General features: G+C 46.3%; 1 pseudogene; it reads left to right on the forward strand.

Annotated features, from left to right (window-relative positions):
* Positions 1-228: 228 nt before the first annotated feature.
* Positions 229-701, forward strand: LOC101641733 (annotated as a pseudogene).
* The last annotated feature ends 7,692 nt before the right edge of the window (positions 702-8,393 follow it).

Genomic DNA, 8,393 nt, shown 5'->3' on the forward strand with positions numbered 1-8,393 from the left:
TTGTTGGAGGACATCAAGAACACCATACGTGACGAAAGCAAAAGGTCAGAAAAAGACAAGAACGAACAAAAAGATCCAAGTGTGTTTCAGGAGAGACTCCGAAACTTGCCCGTAAACACACAGTAACGATAGCCAGTGGAAGAAGCAATGAAGTAGAAGAGCTGAGTAAAACATTTCAGGCCGCCTGTGCCGCCGCCTGGAAAGCAAGGAAGCGGGACAGGAGCCCACGCCGCCTGTCACCCGAGTCTTCCAGCCGCGCCTCCCTGAAGACGCAAAGATGTTCGCCTGCGCCAAGCTCGCCTGCACCCCCGCTCTGATCCGAGCTGGATCCAGAGCTGCATACAGACCAATGTCTGCATCAGTGTTATATCGACCAGAAGCTAGAACTAGAGAGGGCTCAGCAGTGTTTAATGGGGCCCAGACTGGTGTGTCTCCACTAATCCGAAGGGAGTTTCAAACCAGTGCAATCAGCAGAGACATTGATACTGCTGCCAAATGTATTGGTGCAGGTGCTGCAACAGTAGGAGTGGCTGGTTCTGGTGCTGGTATTGGAGCCGTCTTTGGCAGCCTCTTCATTGGTTATGCCAGAAACCCTTCACTGAAGCAGCAGCTGTTCTCATACACTATCCTGGGATTTGCCTCGTCTGAAGCTATGGGTCTCTTGTTTAATGGTTGCTTTCTTGATTTTGTTTGCCACGTAACAAAAATGAATGGCTAGAGATGTTGGCATTCATATTAATTACGGAATGGATAGAATTCTGTCTGTCTAACTGTGACTCCAAAAACTGTAGTGTTGGTGTCATAGAAATGTATGTTCTTCCCAAAGTCATTTCATTAAAGATGAAAACTTAAAAAAAATTTTTCAAAGGGCAGCTCAAGAAGACAAAGTATTAAAATGAAGCAGACAAAGCCCTGGCATTGGAAAACCCAAAGGGAAGAACACATTCACAAATCTCAAGCAGAAATAACCGAAGAAAACCTTCAAGCCTCAAGTTGCAATACTGAAGGAATCTAGGGGCAAACTATGGACCGACACAGGAAGCATCAAAAGAAAAGTCTGTCGTGTTTACAGAAATAGAGGGTCAGTGCAAAAGGCGAATGCTGGGCCAGGCAGTGTTTCATTCTGATCCACATGGATTGGAGCGGACTTGAAGGCAGCTAACAGCAATCTTGGATTGTTGCTTTGGGTCTACACCTACCAGGCTGAATGGTTGTGACACAGAAAGCAGGACTTACATGCCTAAACTATTGACTATCTGGCCCTTTCAAGCAGTGGCTAATGAATGGTACAGGAACTTCTGCTGAGGAGGTTTTGGTAAAACTTTTCCTCCCTTGCACCCTATAACTTCCTTCGTTGGACGGTCACAGGAGGAAGTGGTGCTCAGAGCTGTGGCAGCCATCACCTGCCATTGAAGGAGACGCAGAGGAGTCACAAAGACACCCACCCAGGACGGGGGCCTTGCTAACCCACTGAATTATGGGTAAAGTGCTCATTGCAAATGAAAGGTAGCTGGATTACGGACAGAGGGGGGCTGTCTCCCCGGAATGCCTACGATGAACAAAAATTAGCTGACACTGTCACAATTATGGGATTGGAAAGAAATCAGGCACCTATGGGAAAATCCAGAACAGAGCATGCTCAGACTAAGGCCACCTAAGCCCAGGTAGGAGGTTCACCTGGGTACACAGATAGGGCACATGACATCACACAGGTGTCCTTCAACTCAGCCAATAAGGTCATCCCATACTCTCCACCACACCTTCCCAGCCAATGGGGATGGGAGGGGATAAAAACTGGTCACAGCCCGCTCTTGTTCAGGTGTGCTCTTGTACGTGGGAGTGGAGGGCAGGTGCCTGGCCCCTGGGGCCCAAGCTCCCTCTCAGACCTTTCTCTCAGGGCGCTCTTTTGCACGTGGGAGGGTGAGATTCCTCCCGTTTGGGGGGCTGGGGGTGGAAGGGCACACGAGCCCGCTTGCCCACTCCTGGTCACTTACATTCTTGGGATTTCCTTTTCTTGGTTCCCAAGCTTGGCTCCGCACCCTGGTTCCTCTCTCCTGTTCCAGCCTTGGGAATTCCTCCAGCATTGAGAAGCAAGAACTCAGGTGAACCACCCAAGAAACCTAGGACAAGAAACATAATCATTGGGAAGGGGCTATTTTACACACACCCAAAAAGGATCCAAAACCAGTAGACAATTGGTTTGTGTGTGACTATTTACTCAGAATGAGATAATAAATTAAAATAGTATCAACCGTAAAAGCCAACAAACACACACAACACTCATTGCTGTCAAGTCTATCCCGATTCATGGCAACCTCGTGGGGGACCGGTTAGAGCTGAGCTCTGTGGGGCTTTTCTTTTTTTTAAAAAATCGTTTGATTAGGGGCGCATAGAACTCTTATCACAATCCATATACACATCAATTGGGTAAAGCACATTTGTACATTCACTGCCCTCATCATTCTCAAAATATTTGCTCTCCACTTAAACCCCTGGCATCAGGTCCTCATTTTTTCCCCTCCCTCCCCGCTTCCCCCTTCCTCATGAGCCCTTGATAATTTATAAATTATTATTTTGTCATGTCTTGCCCTGTCCGACGTCTCCCTTCACCCACTCTTCTGTTGTCTGTCCCCCAGGGAGGAGGACACATGTAGATCCTTGTAATCGGTTCCCCCTTTCCAACCCACCCTTCCTCTACCCTCCCAGTATCGCCAGTCACACCACTGGTTCTGAAGGGTTCATCCGCCCTGGATTCCCTGTGTTTCCAGGTCCTGTCTGTACCAGTGTACATCCTCTGGTCTAGCCAGACTTGCAAGGTCGAATTCGGATCATGATAGTGGAGGTGGGGGGTCAGTAGGGTTTTTCATGGCTGATTTTTCAGGAGTAGGTGATTGATATTTTTTTCTGAGCTGCATGTCAGTGGGCTTGAACCTCCAACCTTTCAGTTAGCAGCTGAACACGTTAATTGTTGTTTATTTTCCAGGGTACAAATACCATTGCTATCACAAAATTCAGAAAAACAGCATAAAGGGCTTTATTAACTGCCTGACCTCTGTACTACTTTGTTCAAGGAAAAACATTTTGGTTTTAAACATGTCAAGTTTTAATTCTACACTTCCCTCATCTTGTGATACAAACTATGGCTTTGCATCTTGATGCCTTGTGAGTCTCCACTAGGACTCCACGCAAAACCTGTCCATGGACATGACAGTGAACTGCCTCAGTGTAGCCCCTGACAGGTCTTTCTGTGATGCACCGGCTTGCTTGTTACGGCTCTTCTACCCATAGTCCTTATATAACTCCCACCAAATGATGGGGTGGGACCATGCAAATCGGGTGTGTGTCAGCATATTCATGCTCAGCTGACATTGAGTGGATTCTGACTCACAGCGACCCTATTGGGTAAAGGAGAATGGCACCTGTGGCTTTCCTGTAGATCTTTACAGGAGTAGAAAGCCTCATCTTTCTCCCTCAGAAGTGGCTGGTGGGTTCAAACTGCTGACCATGTGGTTAGTAGCCCAACAAGGTAACCCACTCCACCACGAGGATTCCTGTAACAACCTAGATGTCTAATTCCAGGGGAATAAAATAGTATATGACACGTTTTCTGTTTTTGTTTTAGCCCAAACCTGACGGTCAAAAGGTTTTCTGTTTAGCAGTTTCTACTTTCCGTGAAGTGCCTGGCATCTTGATGCCATTGTTAGCCACAGGAAAGAAGCCACAATTTAAAAGATAGTTCCATATTTAAAAAAATGTGCATACAGAAGCCCCCTTCGACACATGGTAAATTGCTTCCACAGCAAAAGGTTGGAGCAAAAGGTTTCAGATGCGTGAATCCATCTCCTCACAGCTCATCATTATAGAGTATAGCATGTATTTCTTGTCTTGCATGAGCGTCTGAGTCTCTTCAAGTGTATCCTGGAGGGCTCGCCAAGGAAACAGAATTCTGTTTGGCGATACATAGAGGGAGAGGTTTGTTTTAAAGAATTGAGTTTCAAGACAGTGGTGATTGGCAAGTCCAAAATCTGAAAAGCAGGCCAGCAAGCAGGAACCGCCTGCAGGGACACTATTGTATTAGAGCTAAATTCTGAGACCCCTGGTCTGCAAAATGCTGTGGGTGGCAGGGACAACCAGAAGTCCATTTGCAAGATCCCCAAATAGATTAAGCCTCCATTGAATTCTTCCAGATCTTTAACCAAAGATTAGATAGTCTTGCCCTTCAGCAGCATGCCCTGGAATGTAGATTATCTCCTCCACTCTCTAGGCAGCCCAGGGAGGGGCAGTCTCTCTCTTGGAGGTTTGCCTGGATGTGTCTTGGTGGAGGTCACTGTACTAGGGACGGTGCATAATCACGCCCTATAGTCTCACCCTGACTGCCTTGGTTGGAGGGCCCTGGATCGATCTTGTAAGCCTTTCTAACAATGTACATGTCCCAGGCACGGTCCCATCTGTAACTGAGATGTAGCTCCCACCAATTATGAATTTGTGGCAGTTTCCTTTGTCCCATGCCCTATTTATCAAGGTTCCAGACTGACTCCTCAGATGCTACGTTGCCTGTGGACTGTTGGCTTCCCTCACCCAGATAATGTGTGGGGATCTTTGTCCCTTTAAGCAACCACAAGCAAACAAGACTACTGCCATTGGAGACCTCATCGATGTCCTTGTTTTCTCTTTGAGATGGGGGTCTCTTCTGTACCCCAAACACTATGCTGGAGACTTAAAGAAGAACTCTTTCTTAAAGTAAGGTCTACAGGACTGTCATAAGGGAATTGGTCAGTCTTGCTGAGTATAAAGCGAGCCATCTCCGAAGCAGGAATGGGGACCCACTGACCATTAAGAAAGAAGAACTGGAATCCCGAGGCACCCACTCTGAAATTCTTTCATTAGGAGCCCCGGTTTGTGAGACTTGGGAGGTACAGCACAATGACAGAGAAGCAGTGGCTGCGGAACCAAGAGCCAGAACTCAAGACTGCACATAGGCTTCCCCGCCTTGCAGCAATTAACGCTGGGTGGCTCCGGCGGCATTACAGGGGTTTTTATAACATGTGCCTGAGCAGGCCAGAGGCGAAGGGGCCCAGGCCTGGGGGCATGGTGGAGAAGAGGGATTGAGGACAAATGTGGGAAACTAACACTGAGGGAAATATGACGAGGACAATATTCCTAAACTTATTACAGAGGGAATCCGGAAAGCTGGTTTTCCATGGTAGGAAAGACTCCACTTTGGTAAGTTAGAGGTAGAGTCCAAGTACATGATCCTGCTTTAAATATCATCTGCACAGATTTTCCCCTAACAGCTATGCTGCCTTCAGGTGAGCACATGGTTGATTCTATCTCCCTATAGAAGCAGACATAATCCTTCTCTCTCTTCCCGCTGTGTCACCCAACCCCACTTGTACCTTCCCCCAATGCAGGTCTTAGGTTTCCTCACCTGTGAGCTCAGAGACCTTTAATGTAGATACCACCCACCTTGTGACACAGGTAACTACTGAATATGCATGTCTTAAGGCTACCTATAGTGTCCCAAGATAGGAAAGGCTCACTCGCTCTTCTCCCAGTTCCACGTGGACCATCAAGAGGGGCTGAGGTGAGCATGCTACCATAAATGCGCCTGACTCCTTTACTGTACTCTCTCTCCTATCTTTCTTATCCTCTATGAGTTTACTATAATCTTTATGTATTGGCGTACAATTGCCCCTACTGGCCCTTCGGTTGTTGGAGGCTGGATTCCTCTGACAAACAAAAAAAGAAGAAGGAGAAATACCACTGTATCCTTAACATTTCTGAACAGCAAATATCATTTGCGAACTTCCCTAACAGTGATTATTGTCTGTGAATGATGTGTGGTTATGGCAACAGATGATGAAACCCAGCAGAGAAGTAGAGGGCCATGGGAAGGGGCTTTGGGTGTCAGAGTATGGCAAGGTTGTAGGGTGATGACCTGTCTGACCTCTGCCCCATAGGAATGGTCCAGGGGATGATCATCCTAGGGAAGCCAGAGGAGGTCAGATGTGGCCCTCACACCATTTCCTTAAGACCCAACTCAAGTTCCCCTGAGATAGACTCCCCAAACCCCTGGGGCCCTGCAGTCCCATTAGACACAGGGGAAGCCTGATAAGGGGACATCCTCATGAAGAGAGACAAAGGTCCTGCTTCAGCAAAGTGTACAAAACCATAGTAGCATGTGAACACATTGCCAAGGTACAGTCCAGGTTGTGGGCCCTCCCCCACTCCAACAAGGGAGGGACCTGAAGCTCCAGGTCCATTGGCTTCCTGGTAATTCAACCTCTGGTTCTTCCCATTCGTCAGGCTACAATCAGTGGCTATATAGCTTACCTGCATCTGAAAGCATTCCTAACTGGTATACTTTATTGCTGCTCATATAATTTTGTTACTAGCTAGCAAAGCAGCCCAGGACCTCTGGTAATGTAGTGGTTACATGTTGGGCTGCTAACCCCAAGGTCAGCAGTTGAAAACCACCAGCCAGCTCCACAGGAGATAGGCGAGGTTTTCTAGTCCCATGGAGAGTTACAGAGAGTTGGGAAACTCATGAGGCAGTTCTACCCTGTCCTATAGAGTCAATACGAGTCAGAAAGGGAAAGAAAAGCACAGTAGGATCCTTACCTAGAATCACAACAGTGTATACTTTCTGGGTTTACTCTCCCGAGCCTAATGTCACACACCAGTTTGAAAAACAGATGCCTAATTTTTTTGGTGAGTTCTGCGAGCCAGTTGTTAAAAAAGGCATTTACCATCGTGGTTGTCTCTAAAGGGGGCAGCTTGGTTGCCAACCAATGTGGAATCACAAATTTACATTCCTTGCTCCTTTTTCCACATTCATCTGTGCAACAGCATATTCTAAGTGCCTGTAGTAAGATTCATTCCATCCACGGGTATAACAAATTAGACGGTGGGGGAGGGGGAGTCACTGATACCAAGGGCTCAATAGAAAGCAAATGTCTAGAAAATAATGATGGCAACATCTGTACAAATATGCTTGATACACCTGATGTATGGGTTGTTATAGGAGCTGTAAGAGCCTCCAATAAAATGCTCTTTTAATTTAAAAAAATTAGATGGAACTGTGCTTGTAGAATTTACTTATTCATTTCATAAAGCTTGTTACCCTCTTGATGGACCACTACATTTTTATTCCTTTACATTTATTACTTCAGTAAACAAGGATATAGCATAAAGACAAAAAGTGCGATAGCACCAGAGGGTGACAGGTTGTCATTCATTTCAGCTTTGTGTTATGCCCAAAATTCCCATGAGATATTATGAGCAAATCATGCAATTCCTACAAGAAGGGGTTTTTCAAAGACAAACCGAATATATTCAGAGAAAAGAAATCGCCTGTTTCTAATACATCAAACACAATGATTACTGTCTAATTGGTCTACCTCTAAAGGAAAGGGATCCTACTCTTACAGGGAAAAGATGGTTAAGGATAAATCAAACAGCTGATGATGCTCAGATAAAAGTGAAGAATGCCAACCACGAAGCAATGTGGAAATATCTTAAAGAGCAGTTTCATCGTTTGGGGGCAGATATTACTTATTTTTGCGATACCGGGAGGGTGGAGGGAGGGTGAGGGAGAAAGGGGGAACAGATTACAAGGATCTACATATAACCTCCTGCCTGGGAGACGGACAGCGGAGAAGTGGGTGAAGGGAGACATTGGATGGTGTAAGATATGACAAAATAATAATAATTTATAAATTGTCAAGGGTTCATGGGGGAGGGGAAAAATGAGGAGCTGATACCAAGGGCTCAAGTAGAAAGCAAATGTTTTGAGAATGATGATGGCAACACATGCACAAATGTGCTTGACACAATGGATGCATGGATGGATGGATTGTGATAAGAGTTGTATGAGCCCCCAATAAAATAATTTTTAAAAAACCAACCTCTTTCTTATCATCTGTAGCACTTCAGCCAGCTCTGAGCTACCTGCAGTGCATGGTCTCAAGACACAAGACTGACTCCTTAGGGAAAGAGAGAGGTGTTCAAGAGAGAGCAGATCTCCCAGGCTTCTCCGCTTGCTGGTCTCCTTGACACACCAAAGGAGGCAGTTTGCCGAGATTGAAATGAGGGAGCTGTGTGAGCACACAACAACGTCAGGCTCCACCTGTCCTCACACTATCAAACCTGTTCCCCAGGACCACAATCTGACCTAAGGGAGGGGCCCTGTTGTTTGCCGCAAGGAGTCTCCTTTTCACTGCCTGTTTGCACCAAGGTCCTGGCACATTCAAACAGATACACAGTCTTTGCACCCAAGTGACTCTCCGGGGGGCCAGGGCAATGTTTCCCCACAATAACCTAGTTTTGTATACCTCTTTTATTGTTCTTACTTATGTATGAACTGTGTGAAATAATAAACTACCTTTGGGTAC

This window comes from Echinops telfairi, unplaced genomic scaffold (assembly GCF_000313985.2).
Source record: "Echinops telfairi isolate 266 unplaced genomic scaffold, ASM31398v2 ScPeMD7_5;HRSCAF=22, whole genome shotgun sequence".
Lineage (NCBI taxonomy): Eukaryota > Metazoa > Chordata > Mammalia > Afrosoricida > Tenrecidae > Echinops > Echinops telfairi.